The following is a 26,160-nucleotide window of genomic DNA, read 5'->3' as shown; positions in this document are numbered from 1 at the left end:
GCTACCCCACATATCGCGGCCCAAGTTCCCATTTACATTTACATTTCCATTCCCACTTCCATTGCTGTGTGTGTCTGTCCTTTCCCTTTGGCTTCCGCTGGTTTCCTTTGGCTTTTATGAGGCTTGTGGATCCACATGGGCATTGGGTATAAGCTTACCGTTTGTCCCGGCCATAACCTCACACTCTCTGCACCCTCGCCCCTCCTGGCCCATCGTCCCTTTACTGCCCTACCATATCCTGTTACAAAGCATTTACGCTTCAATGATTTTTTTCGATTATGCATTTTGCTCATTTCAACGTTGACAAAGAAAGGCATTGCCCAAGCTCCCCCCTCCCTGCCCACTGACCCCACACCACCACTATCCCCCTGTCCCGCCTGTTCCCCTGGCTTAGGCTAATGTGGCCATTGTCTGTGTGGCTCAGTTGATGTGTCAGAGTTGCCTGAATTAAGGTTAAGTGTGCTGCCTGCCACTGCCACTGCCACTGGCCCTCTCTACCTCTACCTCCCTCCACAATTATTCCCTCTCTCATTCTCGCTCTCACCATACATATTTTATATATATAAATATGTATGAATGTGAATTCCTCTTCAGGACACCTTCAAGAGCATCAGCATCGAATGAGAAGTGGAATCTGGCAGAGGCTTGTGGCTGTGTGGGGGCTGTGTGCAAAACTGAATTCAATGCTAGGCTTCCACGTGGGTCAACAACTCTTATCCGGCCGTCAGAGGCAAGGTGACAACCCTTCAGCGAGCAGGCAACCCTGTGTCCCATGCCCTGTGCCCTATGCCCGCCCCCACCCTGCAAAACTCTGACGATGGCAGCTCCTGATAATGATGATGACGATGACTCACAATCGAGTAAATGAAGCAGAATGAATGACAAACGTAAAAGAAATGAAATGAAATGAAATGAAACCAAATGAAATGAAAGCAGAGGAGGCATCAAATTGTCGCTGGCAGTGTAGGAAGTGAGGCAAAAGTAAAATTAGAATGTACAGAACGGAAAAGAATGTCAAAAGGGGATTCAGGATTCAGGCTAGACTTCGGGGTGGCACACTGCCCGTGCCTAGATCGATATCAGCTGTGCCCCGAATGGATCACTCGATGCCTGACACTCGCTCTCCCTTCTTTGACTCAATGCTGATCGGGTTTCCACACTCTCACCTGCCACTCAATGCTGCAGCAGCCAAAGAGGTGAACGAACAACCCACAAAACCCCACGAAACGAACCAGTGCAGGAGCAGAGTGTGGGGCTGGATTCGATTCTGGGACTCTGGGATTCAGGCCAGGACCTAGCTGGAATATATAAAAAGTGCCACTGCCTCTCCTTTCATGCTGCACGTCTGTGGCAGCGTCGTGCGGCAATGTTTTATACATTTGTATGGCAAACATTTGCGAGAAGCAAAAACTTATCCCGAAAGCAAGAAGAGAGAAAAGCTGAGAGCAACGAAGTGGGTAGAGGGGAGTGTGGGTGTGGGTGTGGGTGTGGTGTGGCAGCGACAACGTGCCGAGCTCGAATTGTGGCAGGTGCTTGAATTTGGCATTTTGTTGACTGAGCCTGAACGACTTTCCTTGTAGTTTAGCTCCAGCATTCAGCCTCCAGGCTCCATCCAGGCTCCAGCATCATCCTCATCCTCATCCTTAGAATCCGCTTGAGCTTCTTGTTCTTAACGTTGTTGTTTCCACAGCCGCATGCATTATTTGTTCGAGTGGCTTCTGGGTTGGTTTCTGGAGTGCCACGGCAGAGGCTGAGGCTGAGGCAGAGGCAGAGGCTCTGGAAGTGTCTGATGTGGCCTACCGCTTCCTCGATGCTCAATAGTTCGTTGCTGATTTCATTTGAGTGGCACGAATGGCAGCTTGCCACATTCCCACCCCCCCCAACGTAGTCACGTGGCTGGGTATCCGCAATCGGATTCTGATTTGGGCCAGAGCTGAGCCCTGATTCGTCGCATACGCGGGGAATAAAGCTTGACTTGACTTGAATCGAGTTGACTTGACTTTTCCACTCGAATTGCTTTGGCAAAGCTTTTCTGGAAATTGAAAATGGCAAGCAGATGGTGGATGGCTGCAGGCAGAGGCTGCAGCACAGGGACACAAAGGTGCGCGGCGGCATCATTATCGATGGTGTCATTAGCAATGAGCATCGAGTGCCGTCACTCAAGGGAGCTACTCGAGGAGGCTTAGTTGCGAATAAATTTCCTCTCTGTGCCTGCTGCATCATGGACTGGGATGGGATGCAAAAGAGTTTTGAAGTGAATTGAAAATGCGTCGAAGGCAGCAGCAGCAGGCAGCAGAAATGACCATCGGATGAACCAAAGGCAGGCACAGCACCGATTAGTGGCCGTAAATGGAAAGCCTTTAAGCCCCAGACTCTGCTGTCCAGCAGCAGCAGCAATCAATTTCATGGACCTACTCGCACGGAGCTCTTAATTCATCACGGAAACCAGCAGCAGCAAAACAATAGACTCGTAATTTTCCAGCCCCTCTGTCTCTCTGCCTCTCTCTTGCAATCGAATTTGCCATCCGCAGAATATTCCATGCTGATGCTGGTCCTTGCCATTTTTAAAATCCGATCAGGTTCACCTCTCGCCCGAGTTTCTAATTGATCACGCATCCCGCCCCAACCAATCAGCAAACAATGAACCCGTAATTTCCCAGCCTCTCCCGCTCCCCGCTCCACCTAACACTTTTTGGGGGTAATCAAATTTGCGATGCGCAGATATGCTTCCCCCATATACACTCGTCCTGCTCCCAGTGTGTGCATCTACATCGACAAACAAGCTGCTAATTACGTGACCCAATTAAATCTAAGCACACACACACACACACACACACACACACACACACACACCCCTGCTCCGGGTTGCCCCTTCTGCAGAGAGTCAGTCTAACATTTTCGTTGGCTTTTTCCAAATGATTTTTTGGTTATTTTTTTCTGTTGGCTTTTCATCTGTGGACTGACAGTCGGCGACAGCAGCAGCTCCAGCTCCAGCTCCAGCAGCAGGCAAAACTCTGCACTGAAATGTTGAAAACACACACACAGACACACACAGACACACACACACACACACAGAGAGAGAAAAAGAAGAGGAGGAGAAGCGAAACCGAAATGTTTATTTGAAATGTGCGCCAGGAAATACATTTTGGAGCTGGGGTGGGGGCGGGAGGCGCTGGGTAGACCAACAACATTTAATTTTGCTGCCTTTTTGTGCGGCACAGAAAATCCAATTTTATTTGCATTTTCATTAACAGCAAATAATAAAACGGAAATATGATTTTTATGCCATTCCCATGCAGCGGAGCTGGGAGCACAGAGCTCGGAGCTCGGAGCTCAGAGCTCAGAGTCCGGACCTGGAGCCGCGCCCGGAGCAGCTGCTGCTCTGTGCCACACTCTCGACCCCCCACAGCACCCTGACCCCTCCCTGGCCACACTTTATGGCTGTGTTCCTGCATAGCCTGTGCCCCATAAGCCGCCCATTTCCAGGCCATTACAACGTGCATTTCCGCTTATTCCGCTTGCTTTTCCTCCTCCTTTCCTGTTGTCGCTGCTGCCTGGATGCTCCTTCTGCTTCTCCTTCTCTTTCCACTTCTGCTGCCGTTTTTTGTTGCTGGGATTGTTGTTGCTGCCGCTGCTGTTGGATGATTATAAGCAATTTGTGCTATAAAATCGCAATATTGCATTTTCGGCTGCGCTTTTTGCGACCTCTTTCCATGCCCAGCAAAGCCCGACCCCACCCAACCCCGACTCTGCCGCTTGCCGCTTGCCACTTTCCATTTTGCACTCTTCTGTCAGCCTCCACGATTGGATTATTATTCAATTGGCAGAGTTTCTCGCATCCATGGATGCGAAATTTGAGCATAATAAGTTTGTATCATTTACCTTTTCGCACAGTCCCAATGTCCGAGCGTTGAATGCAGATGGCAGATGGCAGATGGCATTGGATGACTGAAAGCAGGCAGCAGCTCCAAGTGATCTTCAACTAATACCAGAATTAAGTGCAGTAGAAGAGGCAGAGGAGGAGCAAGTGGAAGAACAGTTTACTGGGTTTCAATCAGCATTCATTCAGCAAGAGTTCAGCGATCATTCAGCAAGCATTCAGTCTAGCATTGAAATCCTCTGAGCTACTCTGAGCACAGACAGGAGCGACCATTCATGCCGTGCCATCACTCATTCGTTCATTCATCTGAGCTGAGTGGCAGTGTCGTAGCATAATTCCCTCAGGTCTTTCGACTGCTACTCTGCCTCTGCCTCTGCCTCTCCGTCTTTCGTTTTTATTTTATTGGCCATCGATGTCCCGGCGAAAGTTGCAGATGGGCAACGAAAAGAACGCAGGAAGAGGGTGAGTGAGGGGGAGGGAGAGTGAAGGAATGGATGGGAGAGCCAAAGATATTGACAGAGGCTAACAATGAAAGCAAATCAAAGGCCAAAACCCTCGAAAATCCGCCGTCAGGCAACTTCAGTTTGACACTTTAATGCATCCCCCCCACGCCCTCTTTTCACTCTCCCCCTCCCAATATCAATCCCCCTCAGCATTCCCTTTTGCAATCGGCGAGCTACTCCTCTGTTCCTCACCATCAGCAGCATCCTTGCCCTGGTCCTGCTCCTGCTCCAGCTCCAGCTCTAGAGCCATTTCCTGGCCCCAACTCCATTTACATCTGCCATTCGTGGTGCCAGTCGTAGTCCGTGTCCTGGCATATTCCCCAAATCCCATTTGGCTATCAGCACGCCGGCAGTTAGACCCACGGATGCGGGGCACGGGGGCAGGGTGCACATTGCTTGTTGTCAACTGACGCCCTCCGATCCAACGGACCATTTGAGGGCCATAAAAGTGGGCTATGCGCCTCATATGGCATAAAGTCTAGGAAGGGCGAATTACAAGGAGGGGCGTGGGGTTGTTGTGCAGCAAATACGGTGGAGAGGGAGACAGGCAGACGGCAGGCAGAGGGGCGCAATATTTGTCACATAAAATGTGCCATTAAATTTAATTTTATTTGCACATTCATTCAAAATATAACAAAATACACACACAAGACACGGACAACCAGGAGAGGAGAGGGGAATCAGGCTTAAGGAATGAGGAGAGAGGAGAGAGGGGAGTGTGCGGTACAGAAATTGATTTGATGTCAGAAATTGGATGTGCGCGTTTGCAGATAATGAAATTCATCCGCACAGACATCACGGCAGGCTGAGGGAAGAAATAAAACACACACAGACATCGCAGACATCGCAGACATCGCAGACCTCTTGGCCATTCATTTGCTTACCCACTCTCTGTGTTAATCAGTCTGTCCGTCAGTCAAGTGTACGTGCAGACAGGTCCAGGTGCCATGTCTTGGCTTGGATTGAAGATTCATTCTGATGCTGATGCTGATGATGATGTGAAATTATGAAACTAAACGCTGGCACTTAGTGACTCACCCGATGGATCTAAGTGGCTGCCCCATAAATGCACATCAAAGGAGTCTGCGAGGAATTCAACAAATTGAACTGCTGAAAGAGATGAGCAGACTGCTGCGTAAATGTGCTGACAGCCAGCCCATCGATTGGGCTGTTTGCTCACAGACCACCAATACCAATAGAGCGTTTGAGTCTCGCACGAGTTTCTATTTGATTTGCGACAATTTTGAGGCTGAATGAAGCATTACTCCATTGACTCCAGGTTCCGTTTGCTGCCTGCTTTTGGTACTGGTCTTTCGGCAGTGGGTGGGTGTGTGCGTGAGAGGTAGGGTCAGAGCCGCGCCATGAATCATCTCCATTTATGCTAAAGCAAGCAATTCGAATGCCGATGCTGATGCCTCCGCCTCCTCCGCTGCCTTTGGTGGCTTTGCTGCTGTGGCATGCAACCGCAGAATGTGATCTCAGCGATGCCGGGCCCTCATTCCAGTGTCGCCTCTTTGCACGCTATTCCATTCTGCGGTTTGGCGGACTTTGTCTGACACGTTCCGCCCGTTGTAACCTCCTCCGTCCTCGCTGGCCTCGTCTCACTTAATAAAATAATGTTGTATGCGCTGCGGTGCATAATAGTCGCCACACGCACACACACACACACACACGCACACCACGCACGTACACACAGGAGAGCAATGCAAGTGTTGTGCTGGTGGCGTCTCTATTAAATTCATCTGCTGCCACGAAATTTCGAACCGGCAACCGCCCCGCCCGCTGATGTGGCAGCCAGCAAGTTAATGGCCAGCAAAGGCACCCCCCACCAGACCCTCCCAGACCCTCCCATGTCAGAGTGTGTGTGTGTGTGTGTGTGTGTGTGTGTTTGGTTGCCTTTGTCACTTGGGTTCTATTAGGCACAAGCAAACATAGACACACACACACAGACACAGACAGGCGGACACATACACATTCACATACAAATTGTGACTTGGTGTACTTTATCGTTTAAATATTTCAAGTGCCATACCCACACACACACACACACACACACACAGACACATCGAGAGAGGGATGGGGAGAGGGCGAAACAAGCTCATCGTGTTGTCTATGCCAAGGCACATTAAGTGCGAGTGTGTGTGTGTGTGCGTGGCACTTGGATGCGACAATAGCCACCAGACGACAACGAGAACCCACTTTGGAACACCCCATACCCATACCCATACCCCCCCTCCACCAGTCACCAGTCACCAGTCACTGCCCCCTCCACGCTCCTCTGGCAAGACAAATTTTTAGTGCTGCAGTCAAAGTAATGACTTTTTAACGTCTCGCATGCGCGCGATCCCTCCTAACTTTTGGCACTGTATGCGTGGCGGCCTCTGTCGGCCACATGTGTTGCCACCGCACAGCAGCGTGGGGGACGGGGTGGGGGGGTGGTCGGTGCTGTAACAGAAGGTAACCATAAAAGTCAATTGCCATTTAAGCGCTGATTTGTGCGCTTTATTGATTAATGTCACACAGATAATGGAAGCCAGCACGAAGCACAGAGAGAACGAGACAGAGAGAGGGAGAGAGAGAGACAGCAGACAATGTCGATACACACTTTATTATCGATAGTTGCTGGCTCGTATCGCATAATCGAATGTCTTCATCGATGCATGTACTCGCATGTAGTCCGGCGGGTGCCTTCCACGCACTTTATGAACCACTCGAGCGGTAAATTTGATGATGTACAACATTTGACCCACAATTCAGGCGGTGTGTGTTCCACCCACAGCAGAACCCACACTCCCCTTCCCTCCTCTCCCATATATTACGCTCACTTTTATTATTAAATTTCTGCGCTTGTGTGTGTGTGTGTGTGTGCGCTTGTGTGTGTGGAGCAACGCTTATGGGTAAACGTGTGTGGCCAGCCAAGCAGAAAACGACTAAAGTGAGTTGAAGGAGACACAACTACAGCCAAGGGGTGGGGGCCAGGAGGAGATTATAAATTTATAAAGAGGGGCGGCAGCAGCAGCAGCCGTAGTTGCCACTGGCGTAGGCATGGCGGGGGTGGACGCAGCTGAAAGGCATTCCCTGCGGTTGTGAATGGGGGCCCAGAAAGAATGTTCCATTGAGTTCCGATTTTGTGTTTAAGGCCACTCAAGGCCACCGCAATTCCCCTCACAGCAAGCGACCACGCCCATGATGGCAGGCAGTGGCAGCAGAGGGAGCTGGGGAGTGCAGGGAAAATGCTTGTATCGTAAATAAATCGGAAACAGAATGAAATAGAGGCGAAAGGCAACTCGACTGCGCACAAAAGTATGCTACAAAATTGTTTAGTTGCCGAACTGTGCATTAATCTGCCCCTGTATCTGTGTGTGTGTGTGTGTAAAGGAGTGGAGAGGATTTGGAAATCTATTGATATTGAGCTGGGCTGCTTCTTCCACTGCCTCCCCCCTTTGCTGGTGTCACATTATGAGCTCGGTGGCGGGGCAAATATTTTATCGCTGAACCGTTACCCCCTGTGTCAGTGTGTGTGTGTGTGTGTGTGTGTGATAAGGGAACCCGGATACGGATGCGGATACGGACAACCGAATGTGTGGTCCGGAGATGGAGTTGAAGGTGGCATTGGAGAAGGGTCCTCGAACTGGTGGCGGGGGTGGGTCACAGATACTGTGATTGAGTGGCGACTGTTCTGCATCTGTTGTGATTTTGCGGTTGACAGTTGAGTTAATTTGCTTTCTCCTTTCGACATTTACACCACACCACACCAACCCTCTCTGCCTCATGCATAAACCCACTCTCAGTGTGTGTGTGTGTGTGTGTGTGTGTGGGTTTAAGTAGCGGCAATCGCTTTTTAATATCCCTTCTCAATGATACGGAAAATTAAGTGGTTAACACTGAATGCCAGACGATGGTTCTCTCTTTTTCCCATTTCCCATTTCCCTGTCATCTATTTGGGCTGATTTTCTGCTTTTCCGCAGCTTTTGTTGCCATCTGTACCCCAGACCAAACCATTTTTAGGGGCTAGGATTCATGTGTGGTTTTGGGATAGGATTAAGAGTTGGCCTGAAGGAGGAGAGTGAAGCGGCATGGGAGGATGCCACCGCTAAGCCCTTTGCCGGATGACTACCGCTGGGTAATCGCTTTGCTGGAGTTGCTTCAGATGTTTGCCCATTTGTTAGATATTTCCACAAAGTAAATTTCACCGTCCAAATATTAAATTAAATCTGAATAAAATAACTTTTGCTTTAGCCCACAAGTATCGATCGATAGCCCATCGACAGCTTATCGTTAGCTCATCGATTGCTCGTTCGTGCAATCGTTAATCGAATGATTACCATCCCTTGACCCACTGTGCACCTCAGAGTTTGTCCTGCCATCGGTCCTGACAACCCCAAGCCACAATCCGACAGCGACCTCAGCCAACAAAACCCAAAACCCAAATCCAAATTCCATACTAAACCTTCGCGCATGCATGGACTTCTCTATGTGTTGTGTGCTTATGTGTGTGTGTGTGTGTGTGTGGCTATGGTGTTGGCAAAATGTTGATGTCGACGTGTTTTTAATTTAAATTTTTGCCTTTTGCCATGCTTCGTTTCGCACGATTCGGCATTTTGTTGCTGCTGCTGCCATTGCCATTGCCTTTGCCTTTTCTTTTGCTGTTTAGTTATTTCGCCTATTTGCATTTATCTTTTGCTCTTTTTCCCCCCTCATGGACAGAGACCCTCCTTCCATTACTCAGCACAGAGCAACTTTCGGCCACAATTTCTCATGTTTATTGTGAATGAAGTGGAAAGTGGGGAAACAGAAGGGTCGCTGGAGAAGGAGAATGAGCAGGAGCTGAATGAGCTAGCTGAAGGTAATATGCATATTGAAGGCAGGATTTCCCGTCTTCTGTTTGCCAGATCCTGGCTTGGGTTCGGGCTTGGGCTTGGGCTTTTGCTTGGGCACTGGGCTTAGAGATTGAGTCTTGGGAGCAGCGTTTTGTCTTGTTTTGTATTCATAATTTAAATGAGTTTTTCCTGCTGAGTTTTTGAATATTAAGTCAATCGGTTTTTGCAGTTAAATGTTTCTGGTGATTGAGTTGGGTATAAAAGGGACGATTCAATGGCCTGGAAGCTGAAGCTGTATCTGAATCTGAATCTGAATCTGATTTTGAATGCGAATCCGAATGCAAATGAGTGCCCGACCTTGCCAGCACTCCCACAGAAAATGTGTGTGTTTGAGTGTGTGTGAGTTCGCTTCCATTGTGCAACACGGTGGCAACAATAACTATTGTCTGTCTCTCAGTGTGTGTACCCATAGGTGGCGGCTGATGGGAGCAGTGGGTGGAATGGAACAGTGTGTGTGCGTGTGGAGCACTGTCAGTGTGCCTTGGGCACAGCGCAACTTTCTCAAGAGTTGCTAATGCTTGAGCTTTATCTGTGCGCTCGCCTTATGAGCCTCCAGGGTTCGCTCTCTCTTTCGTTGCCACTCTATCGCCCACTCACCCACGCACCCACTCTGCCTCTTACTCCATCAAGCTCTCTTTCTCTCTCTGCCTCGCACCCGCAGCTCTCTTTCACTCCGCAATGTTTGTTAAACTTTTGGCCTTGTTGAGGGAAATACCTTTTTGGCAGCCTTTTAGGTGGAACCAAGCCTTGGTCTGCCTTTGGCGCTGGGCCACAGGGGGGTGGCTGGGTGGCTGGGTTGGGCTTGCTTTTGCATTTGGTTTTGGTTTTCGTAGCGTTGCCACCGTTTTTTGTGGTAGGTTCTCGATGCCGGCGGCAGATTTCACCACGCTCATCGCATGTGTCGTGCCGCCCAAGGAGCGTGAGTTGTGGGTGAAGAGTGAGCGGGGTGGCGGGGTGACGGGGGGTGGGTGGCTGGGTGGCGTCGACAACATCGTTTGCTGCGCTCGTCTATTTTACACAAATTATTTTGAATTTATTTCGGTTTACCTGTGTAGCAGCACAGGCAGGTTGCCACCACCCGCTGGCACTCCCACCACCACTCTCCCAGTCCTATTCTCTCTCTCTCTCTCTCTCGTCCACTCTCTCTCCTCCCTGTGCTTGTGTGGAGGATATTTCGTAGTATACTTTTCTGCGCTCGCTGCCAATACCAGACCAAGCACAAGAACCCAATTTCAAGCATTCATTCAAGACGCAAACGGGGCGAGGGAGATGGCTAGCCATAAGCTGTGTGTGTGTGTGTGTGTGCGTAAATGGGCGCTGAGGTGGTCTCGCCCTGAGGCACTTTTGCATAGTGATGACAGAGAAGCCACCCACCCACCCTTCCTTCTTCCTCCTGCCTCCATCCGCCTTCATCCTTCCTGCTGGAAAACGCTTCAAATTCGCTTTGATATCCTTTTAATTTGTTGGGCTACCGCTACAGCTCCGTACTTCCCCCAATCCCGTCGCTCCAGCGAAGTAAACTTTTGTTATTCCTGCCCCTCCAGGAGGGGTTCAATGTCTTAATTAGAACATTGTTTGCCTCAGAAATTTCATTTGAAAGTGGAGCGTAAAGGCGGCAAAGACGAAGGAAACTGGGAGTTTTAGGTAAATTTTCCTTTAGTCTGCCAAATACCGGGGCTGCAACGAAAGCAATCAACAGCAGGAAGAGGTCACAAAATAAAGGATATACGGCCAAACGTTCAATGCAGAATACACAAGACATACATATACATAAACATATTGTACATATACATATGTAAAACAGAATCATAACTATAATTGCGAGGACAAGCAGCGAATTCCCAGAACTGCATTTAGGGCTCCACAGCAATAGAGTTCCATACTCCCCAAGCAGAGACACAACCCCAACCCCAAGCCCATTCCATCCCCATACCCTGCCGTTCCCATCCGATTCGGTTCACTCCCATGTTGACATGGCAGTTCTCAAGCGATTTGAAGCGACGCCGCGTATGTGGAACAAAGTTGTTGAACCCAGGCCCCGGCCAAATTGCCAAAAGAAAGCGGGCAAATACACAGAGTAACAGAAAGGGGGGGTGCCCCACAATATCGATTTTATTTTATTGACACGAAAAATTGCGCCTTGAAATATGCAATGCAAAAGTGGAAAATTCAAGAGGGTATGGCTGAGGGGGAGAAGTGGAGGAGGAGGAGGAGGAGGAGGAGGAGGAACAACAACAGCAGGACAAGATAAGAGTCGTAAAAAACGCACACACAAACACACACACACATAATGGGGGATGGGAGTGGGTGTGTGGATGGATCCATGGGTCCCTGCTTTTGGGTACTTTCTTAACTCAGCAAGGAACTGGAATACGATGGGGAACTGTGGGTTGCTGGATTGCTGGGTTGGTGGTGGAGTGGCGTGGCGTGGCAGTGGCAGCGCAGCGCATTGGGCTGGGTGAGTGGTTAAGGGACAGTGACAGCTTGGGCGCCCATAAGCAAAGCACAGAGAGAGAGAGAGCAGCAAAGCGAGAGAGAGAGAGAGAGAAGACAGGGAGAAGCGCAGAGTGCCTGCTGGGAGTGTGTGCGGGTGAGTGGAAAAACAACTGACGATTATGATGATGACAACAAAAAGAGAGAAGGAGGCAGCGGGCAGACGTGCAAGAAGAAACAGAAACAGAAACAGAGGCAACAACAGAATGCGAAGAAGACGAAACAAAAATCATGGCAGAAGAAGAGGCAGAAGAATCAAAAGCAGCCGCACAATAACAACAAAGGCAAAAAGAAAGTAAAAAAATAAACAAAAAACGGAGCAGAGCAGAGCAGAAAAAGGCACACGAACGTCAGTGACCAAAATGCCAAAATAAATGACACTGCGACAAGAGTAAACTTGCACAGCTCCAGCTCCAGCAGCAAGGAGAGACTGCGGGATGGGTCTTGTGATACCCATTGCCTTTGGATATGCCTACGAACTTCGCTGAAAATATGTTTCAAATATGTGCAACTTAAGACTGAGTCCACCCATGTCCGCACCGACTGTGCCCTCTTCCTTCCCTGTGCCTGCTGCTAAAATCATAATGCCCCACTGCTAAAGGGTATGCGAACAGCATTGGAAATAATTGTACGTGCTGGATTCGCGGCTGTTTTTGTGCTGTTTTTGTTGCTTTGCTGCTTTGGCACTTTTGAGGGTGGGTTGTCCGCCGACCGCCGACCGCCGACATCCATGCCTTCCCCCACCCATTCCCCTCCCCCTCCACTGTTCGCGTTGTTTTTTGAGGATTTTGAAGTAATGCAGACTTTACAGATTACAACAAGAACAATGCCGCAACAAGAATACAAAGCAGGCGCAAAACAAGAACAAGGCGTGGAACAAGAAGACGCAGCAGTTGGCAGCGTGGTGTGGAATGGCGGTGTCTGGTGTGAGGGAGGGGGACAACGACAAAAGCAAAGCCAAAGAAAGCCATTCGAAATGCTTAATGAATGAGCAGAGAGCGCAAGCAGCGAAGAAGCGGAGAGCCGAAGCAGAGATACCAAAGCAGCGACCGAGCAGCGACCCAGCAGAGATCCCAAGCAGAGCGAGAGCCCAAGTCGAGAACAATCAGGGGGGCCCAACAACAGCAGCAGCGTAGAAAAAGAAACACAACAACAAAAAAAGCAAACAAACATAACGAAGAAGAAATATACAAGCAAATTGGAACAAAAGCCGGGGATGACACAAGGCGACAACATTAAGCTGCATGGGCGGGCAGGGCCCGATTGTCAGTCTGGAGAGCAGGATGCAGCAGCTAACACACGAGAAGGTGGTGGCCATGGGCATGAGAATGGGTACGAGAATGCGATTGGGAATGGGGAAGGGGAAGTCACTTCTCAAGGAGCTCTAGGGCTTTTCGCTCCATTTGCTCGATTGGTGTCTGAATTTTCCAAACGAACGAATCAATGCAAATGCCTCATACGAATAAGTAATTAGAATCCATGATCAGTCGAGACATTTCCAGATTAAAGTACACAAATATTGAGAAATATAAAGTGGAATTTTTATGCAAGTAAAAGAAAAATCCTCTCTTATGGGTTCTGCCCCTGCCTGAGGTAGCGACAATTTTCTCAATTGGCATTCTCCCAAAAGCCCCACCTGAACTGCACCTGTGCATAAAATGGGATTGATTATGAGCAGCCCCCCCAAACCTACCATTTCCATGCCCTCCTGCGCCCTCCTGCGCCCTCCTGCACTCCACTGTCTATGAGCAGCTTGAGGGGATTCCCATGGATGTTGGATACTGTAATTTGGTTGCCATTCAGAAGTGTCCAAAAAGCTGAAATTGCATATTTTGCCATTATGAACTTGTTAACGCTCCACTCGCCATCACAAGCAAATAGCTACAGAGAGCCGAACAGAGCCACACACAGAGCCAACATTCTAACTAACTAAACCCACCTCCAGATGCACCCCCACCCCGTTTCCCCTCCACCCCTGCCCCCTTGTCGGGCGTCACTAAAAATTACGTCAATTAAAGTTAATTGTGCTAATTTTAAGCATTTTCCCAGCCACTGCACTGCCCCTGCCTGCACCCCTCTTCCTGGCACGTTTCCACTCCTATTCTGGTTTACTTTTTCATTCCGGCATATTCGTTCTTTTTTTTGTGTTTTTGTGCAGAATATGCACAAATATTTCGTGGGCAGGGAGGAGGTGAGGCCTGAGGTGGGGCAGGGCAGGGCAGCGGGCTTAAGTAAGAAAACAAAATGGCGTCAAGCTGACAAAAGCACCAACAAAGGCGACAGAGAGAGAGAGAGAGAGCGGGAGAGTGGGAAAGCGCAGCTGGAAAAGTTTCTGTTTAGTTTTTTGCTCTGCACGAAAATGAAGCTCGTTTACTTTTATCAAAATGAAGTTTGTTTTTCCTTTGCTGATTGTGCGCATAATGAGGGGGGGAGGGAGAGAGAGGATGGTGCCGGGGGAATGCCGTTGGGGATGGGTGGAGATCATGGCCTGGACCTGCACCGGACAGGACAGAAGGGGAGCAGAGGATACAGGGGATGGCGCCGGGTACTGTGGTGTCAAGAGCAGCGGAACGGAAAACATACAGCAGGAGGGGGACAAATGTTTAAAAAGTTTTGTGACCTTTGTACCAGCAGCAGCAGCAGCAGCAGCAGCAGCAGCAGGAAGAGGAAAGGCGGGAGCAGGCAGCAGCCAGGGAGATGTTTAGTTAGAGGCGGCTGGTGGGCGGTGTGGAGGACCATTCAAAGTTCGTGGACAGAGGTGTGAAAGTTGTCAGGCAACTTCATAAAAAGTAACAATTTTAATTTACTTTATTTTGCACTGCAAACTCCTAATGGCCACTGAGGCATGGAGACTCAGACTTAAACTCAAACGCGAATCGCAAAAGTTCAATCAATTAAATTGAGTATTGGCCAAGATTCAGATGATACCTGCAGAGATATTGGTCCCCTCGTGGTCTGGTCAGATATTTACCGGCGGTTGTGTCAAGTCAGTCGAGACCTCGGACTGCTGCTGCTGCTCTCGGGAGGGAGCTCGACTTCCCCCACTCAACGCTCCGCGCAGTCAAGGACAAAGCCTTGAAGTAAAACTTTTGCCTCGCCCAAAAATCCATTTAGAACCGCAAGAAGCCCCAACGGCCCCGCATCCGCTGCCACATTTTATAATGGCATTGCTCAAGAAAGCAGAAGAAGCAGCAGCAGCAGCAGAGAGGGGGAAGGGTGGTGGTGTGGCGAGGCGCAGGATGAAAGAGGGAAACAGGAAGCTGGAGCCAGAGCCAGAGCCAGAGCCAGAGCCGGAGCCATCGTCAGCGGAAGGACACGAAGAGGATGAAAGAATTACGCCGAAGCATATGAAGAATTTAATTAAAGTTCATTTGCTTGACGCTCCCTTTGCCACAGCTCTGCCCCTCGCTCGCTCGCTCTCTCGCTCTCCCGCTACCCTGCCCCTCCCTCACTGTGCTCTGGCACAGGAAACAGCTCAAAGGAGGCGCCTGTACCCGTGCCAGTGAAGCTCCAGCAAGTTCTGACTCAAGTAATTGCAGATGTCAGACATGCCCCCCACTCTCTGGTGACCTATTAACACGCGCAGGAACGAACCGGGCTGGGGGGCAGGGAGGAGCGTGACTCAATGGAAACGCTTTTGCATATCGATTGCCATCGATTTCCGATACCCCTTCGACTGTACTTTGTGTGTGAAACGAACATGACATCGCACCCAAAGGGACTGTCGACTTCTCCTGGGTTGGATTTGGATTGGGGCTAAAGGCAGCCTCTGCCAGACACTTCAGGATGATCGCTACCTGGACCAGCTGGCGATTTATAAGCTCATCTTCACCCTAGTGTTCCTCCCCTCTTCCAGAGAGAACGATTAATGGCCGTACCCTGTGCACTGCTTATTTTTTCTGCACCCTTCTTTTGTTGCACTTAATTAAAATGTAGCACAGCGTTTGCCGCTTCCGCTTCCGCTTCCGTTTCCGCTTTGCGACGCCATCTTGTTGCACCTCCGACCCGAGTGTCTTCTGTGCTGAGCAAAAGTATTTCGATATCCTGCATCCTGCCGCAGGTATTTATGGCAATGGGGCGGTAGGGAGCGAGTTGCTCCGTGTCCTTGCTGCTGCATGTCGAGGGATCAAGGGAACACTTTCGGGACACTTTTTGCAATAAGTTTAAATTGCTGTTGGGTGTGTGTATGCGTGTGTTGCCAACACCTTGTCGCTGTTAATATCTTCTTTTCTCTCGCTCTCCCTATCTGCCTCTCCCTCCCGCGTTCGGTCGCTCACTTCTGTTTGTAATTTATGCACGTAAGTCACGCCTTGCCTCCACCCGAAACTGCAGTTACGACTGAACACACACACACACACCACACAGAGAGAAAGAGCGAGAATCCGTGGAAAGGAGATAATGAGAAAAGCGTAACAAGAAAGCACAGCAAGCAGGGGGGCACTGGGAAAAGAAAATCGAAATTGCGAGTACGAAAAGCAAAAGAGGAGCACAACAGGAGGAGGAGGAGCAGGCAGGAGTGGAGGGAACACGCTGTGGGGGCTTGTGGAGGAACCAGCTAAAGCGGCAGCTGATTTAATGAACTAGGTGGCTTACAAACCCCAATCCTTGGAGCCCCAACCCTGCCGCCGCAGCAAACCTTTCACCCGCCATTCAATCATGGCATTTATCTGGTGAATGTGCTCCTAAGCTGCCGCGCTGAGTGTGCGTGTGTATGGGTGTGGGACGCTGACTCTTGAGTGTGAGTGTGTGGGAGTGTTCGAGTAGGAGCGGGAGTGTTTGAGTGGCTGCTCCTTCACGGCTCTCCCTCTCTCTGTCTGTAATGAGTGTGCCAAATGCTTCGACGCCTTAATTCGACGCTTATCAATGCAAGACTTTGACCTGGAACTAGTTTTTCTTCCCTCTAGTAGACCACGCTCAAAGGGTAACGATATGTGGGTGCCAGACCCAATCACGAATGTGTCAAAACAACAAATGAAAATCAGTTAGCCTCTGCAAATATCCGAAGTAGATTGAAACTCTTCGTGATCATAAAACAAAGATGCCTAAAGCCTCATCTTCCCGCATCACTCTGTTGCAATTAATGCCCAAATTGTGGCTTAATGGCTTTTGATCGTATACAAATTGGAGCCACGTAAATTCTCGTATGCATGAGCTGCCTTGAGCTGCCTTGAGGTTGTGTCTCTGCACCAGGATCTGCCGCACTGCTGCTAAAGCTAATATCATGACACACACACACACATGCAGGATGCAGGATGCTCGTATAAAGATTGCACTTGATTGTTCTCAGCAGCTCTGGGGCAGGAAAATGAGCACCGAGCGGCGGAGAAGCTGCCACCTGCCACCTGCCACTTGCCACCTGGCGACCTGCCGTCCCAATCTGCTTGAGTTTTCTGCAAGGAAATTCTATTCTCATCCAAAAAGAGCATAAATTATGCACACTGAAATGGCTGTTGTCTGTGCCATTGTTGTAGGTGTTATTGTTGCTGCTCTGCTGGCTCCTCGGTTATTAAATACCGGATAACGAACAGGAAAAGACGAGCAGCACGAGCAGGGGCAGGGCCAGGGCCAGGGGCAGGAGCTGGAGCAGGAGACGCAGCAGGATGTGGGCTGGCAGATGCAGCCAGCCAGGGAGCCAGCTCTGGCTTCAACTTTTCTCCGATGATTAAGTATTCTTTCGTATGGGTTAGATACATAATATCTGAAAATCTTATGCCCTTCCATCCCTTACTGTGAGGTGAGAGTGTTGTGTGCTGTGTGCCTGTGTCTGTGTGCCAACAAATTGAAAAAGCTTTCCATTTGGCTTACGCTCTTGCGATTAAACTGAATGTGAGGAAAGGAGTAAAGATGGTGCGGTGCGGAGGGGGTGTCTTATAAGAGAAGTAGAATTAGTCGCTGTCAGTTGGAGCGTGTCTTAGCAGGGGCCAGGAAAAGTTTTTCCCCCCCTTCTGCCATTCCACTCTCTGGTTGCTTTCTCTGGCAGGCCATTAGCTCCAAGTGTTGTCGAAGTCGCCATCTTGAGGCACGCACGAGGAGTCATCTTCTGGCAGCCCACCCTCCCCTCTCTGGCTGTCCCTTCCTGAGTGTGTTCTGGCTGGCTTTCTGCTCTTCTGCCTGGATATTGCTACATGAGCTTCCAATTTCAATTTGTTGGCAAGACGAGGCCGAAAGTTATGCCAAAAAGTATGCAAGCAGCACACACATGCAAATGCCTCACCCACACACATGCAAATGCACATGGCACCCGTTCGGCGGCATGGGCGTGGCTGACTTTAGGCTGCCGTGTTGCATATTCTGTCCTGTTGTGGGGCCAACGCGCTGCAACGCATCCTCGTGCCCTCGGGCCGAGTCACTTAATTAGTTTTTACAGTTAATTGAATTGCAATGGCTGCCCTACCCGAGAGCATGCAGCCCTGTTGCTCACTCTCTGACCCTCTCTCTCTCTCTGTGGCTGGTGCACGTCCTGCTGGCGTTGCTTCTGTCCACTTAGCTCCCATAATTTGTTGATTAGTTTTTTGTTTTGGCAGCTTTATTGCATTTTGGGCAGACACTTTTACCCCTGCCACACACAAACGCATTACACACACACACACGTGTGTGCTTTGTGGCCAACTGTACTTGGCACACGGCATGGACTCTCCCTCTGTCTGTCTGCCCAGTCAGTGCGCAGCGTGTAGGCGTTTTTGGCTTCGGCTTCGGCTTCGCTGGCTTGTTTACATTTTTTTCATCCTTTTTTCGTTGCATAGTAAAATTAATCATATTTATTATTAAGCGAACGGTTTAAGCCTCTGCAATTTGTGGCCGGGACTATAATGCTGTTAGACAGACATTTTCACGTGGCTGTTCATGTCCGTTCCACGCTCTCCACAGCCATAGCCACCGACCTTCCTGTCATCCGGCTGCTTTCACGCGCATTAATGTTGCGTAATTTTTGTTGATTACTCTGCTGATTCAGCGTTAATTTTGCAGTCAACTTGCGTTGGGTTGCGTTGCGTTTCGTTCCTTTTGGTTGCTATTGGAGAAAAGTGGGCGCACCGCAGAGCCAATGGAAAAATTATCTGATGGGGAAGGACGCTGACTTTTGGGTGATTAATAGAGCATACCGAACAGAACATGCAATGTGCGTAAATCATATTGAACTGGAGGGATTAGGCAAAACCAATCGATTAGTTTTCAATACAAATATTGTCTGCAGTCCATTGGAATGGCTCAAGTTGAAATGTCCAAGAAATTAAATAAAATGCAGTTGAGAAATTGTTCCCAAATGGCAACTGTGTCTCCTCCCAGCTATATCCTGTTCTCGGCTGCACCTTTTCACATTTTGCCTGCCCTGTTTCAGCCTCGTTTTGCTGCTCTAACTCAAGTGTCCACTTGGGTCTCTCTCTCCCTTAATTTGTTATAACTCTTGAGTGTTCTTGGTCTCATTCGTTGCCTACTTTTTGTTGAATTGGCAAAGTTATCGCTTCACATTCAGCCATGACAAATGAGTTTCCAATTGTCATCTGGCGCCATTAAACGCACTCTTACACCGCTCGCACTCAATTAGCTGCATAGGAAAAAAAACTGAACTGAAATTAGATGAAGTGAAATGAAATGAAGGAAACGAGTTGGTGGCTGGTGGGGTGGTGTTTGATCTGCAGTAAATCGACATATAATGAACCAACCCAAGAGCCATTCCAGGACGAGCGAGAGCCAAGCTAACTGAAAGTGGAATGACCCAAATTATCTGGACGGGACAGCAGCCGGAGCCGAACCAAATCATTCAGCAAACTAGGTGCAAGGACGAGACAGAGGCAAAGGCAGAGGCAGAGGCAAAGGCAGCGTGTGGCCCATCCGGAGTAATTTCATTTTGGGGCCAAAAGTTCTATAATTGAAGAGCTCCTGCAGGAGATAGATACGGACATGGATACGCTGAGGGAAGGGGCAGAGGGTAGTGGGGGTCAAAGATCAGGCCAATGGCTATGCAAAATCAATTAGATGTAGGGGGTGGAGCTATACATAGCTGGGGAGGGAAAATGGAAAACTCTATGGGCAAAGCAGTTGCACGACAAAAGTGCAAAAATGGAAATTGAAAATGCCATTGAATCAATGATGAACTGGTGGGCAATCGCTATCCAGCTGAAACTAGTCCAATAGCCGACGACGACCAGGATGCTGTTGGAGATGATGATGATGAAAGTTCCGACTGCCGATGAGCATTCCAGAAGCAGCAGCGGCAGCAGCGCAGCTTATGAGGGAAGCTCCATGCTCTAGTGGCAGGTCCTTGCCTTGGGCAGGCACCTCCCGCAAATGTAATTAAAAGCGCTTTCAAAAGCATCAATTAGTAGTCCACTCACACACACACACACACACACACACACACACACACACACACATGCAACGAGAGACACGACGCATACTGCTTGTCACGTTGCGAAAGTTGAGCTTGAGAAAAATTGTGTTGCATACTTGCAGGCACTTTTCACAAAATTAATTTCAATTTGCATGGCAGTGTGTGCGTGCGTGTGTGCCTGTATGTGTGTGCTCTGTCAAAGCACTTTTCTGACTTACCTGAGGATAGGAGCGGGCGGGAGAGCAGTCGAGCATCTCGAAGAGATGGAGGAAGAAATGAAGAAATTTTTAGGATTTTACTTGCTGCCAACTTTTGTGCTTCCCAAAAAAGTTTCACGTTTTGCGTTTTCCTCTGCTACTGCCTCTTCTTCGCTTATTTCTCAAGTTTCTTATAGCAGTTGAAAGCAGCTTTCGATCTGCATTTGTGTCTGTGTGTGTAGCAAGGAATTTAACACTCACAGACACACATTTGAGGCCAAATGTTGGAGGGCAGAGAGAGGCCAAGGAAAACACAAAATGCCTCATGCCCTCACACTCCTACACATGTCCAGTGGCAGCCACCAACCCTCCTTGGCAGTTGCAGGCAGTTCCCCCTGTGTGCTGAGTCATCAACGAACAAACAACAACAACAACAACGAGCAACGAACAACAATGGCCACATCGCTTTTGACACTCGAAATTGAGCCACAAATAAACGGAAAGAAAAAATGCCAAAAACCAACAAAGAAATATGTGGAAAATGATGCAAAAAAAAAGGAAAACGAAAACGAAAAAAAAGAAGTTAAATGGCAAAAAGCGAAGAAAATGCACAAAAGACAGCAAAACGTAGAAAACTCATAAATAATAGCCAAGCGACACACAAGACTGACTCTCTCTTTTTATACGTATGTATACATGTGTGTGTGTGTGTGTGTGTGTGTGTCAAAGTGTGTGTCTCCTCTGGCTATGGCCAGCCAGCTCCCAAGCAGTCTCACTGCCAGCTCCCAAAGATGGAGCAAACGTTTCCTTCCATTTGCCCAAACTTTGACTTACTTCGAGCGACACGCTACTTAGGCAACACTGCCACCCCCACCCCCACACCCTTGCCCCACACCCCACAACATTCCCGCCTCCTCCTCCTCCTCTCATATTGGCTACAGCACTTGCTTGTGGCTATTTTTCACAATTTGTTTTTTCATATATTTTTTTGTTATTTGGGTTGTTTTTTGGGTTTTTTCTTTTTTTGTAGGACTTGCTACGTGTTTTTTGTGTTGAAGCAGGGCAAGCAGGGTTCCATTTCCCACTCTTTCCTCTGTGGCCCCTTTCCTTTCTTACCTCCTTGCCGCCCCGTCCATTACTTCTGCTTGGCCGTTGGGCCACAAAAAAGAAATTTAACATGCAAAGCATAATTCGTGCAGAAAGGTGGCACAGGGGGCCACCAATGGTCCACTCTACACTTTCCAGCCACAACTCGTGCATACAGTTCGTACAGTGTGTGTCATAGCTGTAAGATAAGCTGCAGCTGGGCTTAGGGTTTCCATTCGAAGTATCGATTGCATTAATTTTCATTTTAGACTTGGAACAGATTTAACTTTTAAAGAAACTTAATTATTATTTATTTATTTATGAACTTGCTCGGAGAAATTACTTCTGATACTCTTGGAAGCTCTTCAGATTACCTCAAAGCTTCCAACCCATGAGGGAGTGTAAAATAATTCCAATCAGAGAAAAAGAGAAAGAGAGAGGGGGAACCACCTCGGAAGCTCTCTGTTGTTGTACATTTCCACCGATCAGAGCATTTTGTAATTCCTCTTTCCCAGCGATGGTAAATGGAAAAGCATTTTTGCGTTTTATTTTGCATTAAAATTCTATTTGTCTCCAACTCACATTAAGCAGGATGCTGGTCGTGGGTAAGACGCAGAAGTTTCGGGCAGGCAAAACGGGCAGGACGAACTTTTTCTACGTGTGTTATTATAACGCAATTTTCTTTTGTTTGCTTCGCTTTGCTGCCGTTTCCGTTTTGCTCCTGCTGCCCCTCTTTCTTCTCGCAAAGTTGCTTTCCACCATTTTTCAACTTTGAAGCTCTCTCTCCCTCTCAAGTGTCCTGTTCTGAGCCTGATTCCCGCTTCCCAGTTACCGCTTTGCCGCTTGCTGCTTGCTGCCTGTCGCCTGTCCCTTTCCTGGGACCTGGCCCGGCCGCTCGGCTGAAATTAAAATATCATAAATTTGAGTTAATTACGGTCGAGTAAACATTAACATAATTGTGTTTCTGTCGTCTCTCTCTGGTCGGCCCCGCTTTCACTTACGGGCTCCTCTCTCGCCTCGTCTCGTCCTGTCGCTGCTCTGCTTCGTTCCGACCATTATAAGTAGCCCCCAAAGTACTTATTGCCTCGTTTGCTTTTCTCTCAGCATTCTACCCCGAGCAGCATTTCCATTTCCATATATTGTACATCTTTAGTTCTCCACTCCAAAATGTTGCAGCATTAAGGGAAGTGGGAATATGAAATGCGGTTTGATCTTTTGTCAATATTCTACTTGCGAGAGTATCCAACAAGAGTGAGGCTTTAGTGCTCTCACTTTTCTGCTGCCTCTACACTTTCTTTTGGCTGCTCTTCGAATGCCGCAACGTGTTCCGTTGCATACTTTTCGGTGCTGGTGCATATTGTTGACATTTTAGTTGTTCAAGCAACGCCGAGCATTTTCCGCTGCAGCAGTTAATCAATGTCCATTTAGTGCCCTAAAGCGGGGGGTTTTCTTTCTTTTTGTTTTGCCCAAAAACCTGTCGCCTGGCCACGCCCCTTTGGGGGAAACATAGGGAGACACACTCATGCGTGCATTTGATTACAATTTGTCGCCCTTTCAACTTGTTCAGCAAACACAACGCGGATGCAGTGGGGGAGTGCAGAGTGGGGAATGGGCTGCCGTGGGGTGTTGCCATGATTGCCATTCAGCAACAACAATTACACCAACGGAAGCAGAAGAAGGCGAAAAAAAAAGAACAGAGACGACAGCTGCAGACGGAAGCAGAAACAGAAGCGCAGCAGGTGGAAGCAGGACTGGCTGGTGCCTGACTGTTGCCTGGCTGTTGCCTGGCTTGTGGGCGCGGCCTGGCTTTACTGTGCTGTCCTGACAACTTGCAGCCGTCGGCTGTTGCACATGCAACACGGCCACCCACCCACTCATCTCCTACTCTTCCATGTTGTTGAATGGGATGTTCGCGTTGCAATATTTCCTTTTGTCGCTTGTCACTTTGTCGGCATCTGTCTGCCCAGTCTGTCTCCCTGTCTCCCCGTCTGTCTGTGAGTCTGCTCTTGGCGGAAGTTGAATACAAATTCTTTGATTTGAACCCAAAGACAGGACGCTGCAGTCATCCAGGATTATTGTGGGGCATCTTTGAAGCAACTACAAAAGGATAAACTGTAACTAATGCCTGCCATCTCGTTTATGCTCTCATATTGGAGCAGCTTTTCCTGTCTGCGAAGCCCAAAACAAGAACCTGCTATTCCGCATAATTGTCGCAGGACACAGCTGCGCTCGCTCTCCCGCTCTCCCTCCCTCTTTTGCTCTATTTCCCTTGGCTTACCCATGCATGGGAAATTATTTTTCACGGTAGCCGCGAAGTCTGCATCTGATTTGGCTGCCAAATGGAGGTCTCACTCGCTCTCTCTTCGTCTTTTTGTGAGTTCCCTCGCGCTTCCCTCTCGATCTACATGCATGTACGAGCTTGCACGTAGCTGTTCCCCCGTTCCCCTCACCCCTTTGTCTTTGTTGCACTCTTCCACCTCTCTGCGGAGTCTATGTGTCCCTTTATTCCTGTCAAATTTGTCATTGTGGCTTTGTTTGCACATTGCGTTGCCATGGTTAGCGACATTATTATTGCCCCACTCAGCACGCCCTCAGGAACACCCTGCCTGCCCAGCTGTAACCCATGCCACACACACAAACACACACACTCTCTCGTTGTTTGTTGTTTGGCATATGCCATTGTTGGTGTTAGTGTAAACAACAGCAGCAGTAACATTGGGGGTTGGGGCGTGTGCAGCGCTGAAGTCCTGGCCCCAGTCCCAAAGCCAAACAAAATCTGCATAAGCAAACACACACACGCACACACACACGCCCATAGCCGTGTAGAGGGGCAATGGCCCAAGCATATGCAAGTGTGTGTGTGTGTGCGTGTTGTTTTGGTTTGAATTATTAGATTGCCTGGAAAAATGGCTGCCCATACCCTCAGCACTCACCGTCTCTGGCTCTCTCTCTCCCTCTCTGTTTCTCTCTGCCTTTGCTGTCAGGCGGCAGCTGAGGCAACGGAGCAACGGACAAGCTGACAAAAGCTTCACAACCACATTGGCGCCTTTTTGCCAACTTAATTACTTTTGAAATAGTTGAACGCACAGCAGCAGCAGCAGCTGCACACACACCCAAACACAGAGAGAAACAAATGTGCGAAGCAGTGAAATGGAACAGGGCCAGAGCAGAGCAGAGCCTTCAGGCTGAGCTTGCCCGGCATACGTGTACGGGTTATAATATAATGCATATTTCAGTCTTCAGTCTACAGTCTGCAGTCTGCAGTCTGCATGGCAACCGGAAGTCGGCTTTAATGAAGTTTTACAAGTATCCGTTACTTTCGAAGCATGGAAATGCGTATGTGTGTGTGTGTGGGTGTGTTGCGAGGGTGGGGGGTAGCATGTGCAATGAATATGAATAGCTTCACTTTGTTCGCTTTTTCATTGCTGTTGGTGGCTTGCACGAGCGGGTGCACGTGGGTAGGAACTCTGGGAATTTGCAGGATTTTCCATCAATAACCATGAATATTGATTAGGGCTGGGGGGAAGCGAGCGAGTGCCAACCACCCCACACAGCCCAGCCTTTTGCTCGCTGGCGTTGATGTCGTGTCTCCAAGGCAATCTTTCGTCAGGAAAGCCTCCAGACATGAATGAATGTGCAGCATGCATCAAAGCTAAAGATAGTTTAGGGATACATTTCAGCCCTAATTCCCGCACTCCCCTTATGATAAATGTGCAAGAGAAATAATGAAAGGATTACACCCAAGACTTTCCACCCAACTATAACTTTCTATATTTGTCCTGGCAGTGGAATTAATAATCCCAGTGAGTGAGAGATTACCAACCAATTGTGCAACGTAAATGGGTTTCCCTCGAAATGAAATGTACAATTGGAATACCCATTGTGGGAGTATTAACGCCGGTTCCTAGGGGGAGTTACGTTTTAATTGGACCCACGAAAGGCGTCTCGTATTTTCAGGATATTCACGTGGGTAGATGGCATCATTAGGCTGCCTTGCTCACGGTGTAGCAGCAGCCATCAGCAGGGATTGCATTTCAGCTTTTCAAATCATATTGCCCACTTCGATGCCACGACAGAAATCATCAACATTATCCCTGTAGGTGCGTGAATGATCCAACGAATTCTGCGCATCGCTTGCATCCAGCGCACATCCTAGGAACAATGCAGAAAAGAACTGAACAGAAAAGAACAGAACAAAGGCAAAATCCTGGTCCGGGTAATCTCACTCGCAGCCGAAGCGAGCCTGCTCGCATTTTGATTGTGCCCAGGCCCCCCCGTTCCCCAAAACTGTAACAAAGACCAGGGACTTAAGCCCCTCCCTCGGTCCGGATTTGCAGATTTGCAGGACGCACACAGGGCCAGAGCCAAATAGAAATGAGAAACAGAGAGCGTACTCGGAAATTGAAGCTGTGAATTAAAAGCAAAAGCAAAAGAGCGCAGATCACACAAAACACGCTTATTGTTCCCCCAGTCATAATTGAGAGCTGGAGAGAAGGCTTTGATTGCAATCAGCGTGGGCATTGTCTCAGATCCATGGCGTATTAAACGCCCCTCTGGGCTGATGATGATTCGGACTTGGAGCCTCTTTCGTATGCTCTTATTCTCTCGAATTGTCTGACCATTGTCTCTGGTGATTATCCTTTTCATGGCTAGTGCTAGAGCTAAAGTTTTATTCAAGTTGAAGTAAGAGTGTTGAATGCGAGCAGGCCTCTGGCAGGACATCAATCAATCAATGTATCAATTGATATCGTTATGCATAATTTGCCAGGACATTCATCATCTGCAGGGGAGA

The 26,160-nt window shown here is 48.8% G+C and overlaps 1 protein-coding gene across 8 annotated transcripts in view; it reads left to right on the top strand.

The window, feature by feature from the left end:
- Nucleotides 1-26,160, top strand: part of LOC117903367 (amyloid-beta-like protein) — a 74,893-nt gene that overhangs the window by 30,816 nt on the left and 17,917 nt on the right. The window lies entirely within an intron of this gene.

Source organism: Drosophila subobscura, chromosome A, assembly GCF_008121235.1.
Source record: "Drosophila subobscura isolate 14011-0131.10 chromosome A, UCBerk_Dsub_1.0, whole genome shotgun sequence".
Lineage (NCBI taxonomy): Eukaryota > Metazoa > Arthropoda > Insecta > Diptera > Drosophilidae > Drosophila > Drosophila subobscura.
Note: the sequence above shows the minus strand (reverse complement) of the source record. Positions and strands in the feature narration are given on the sequence as shown.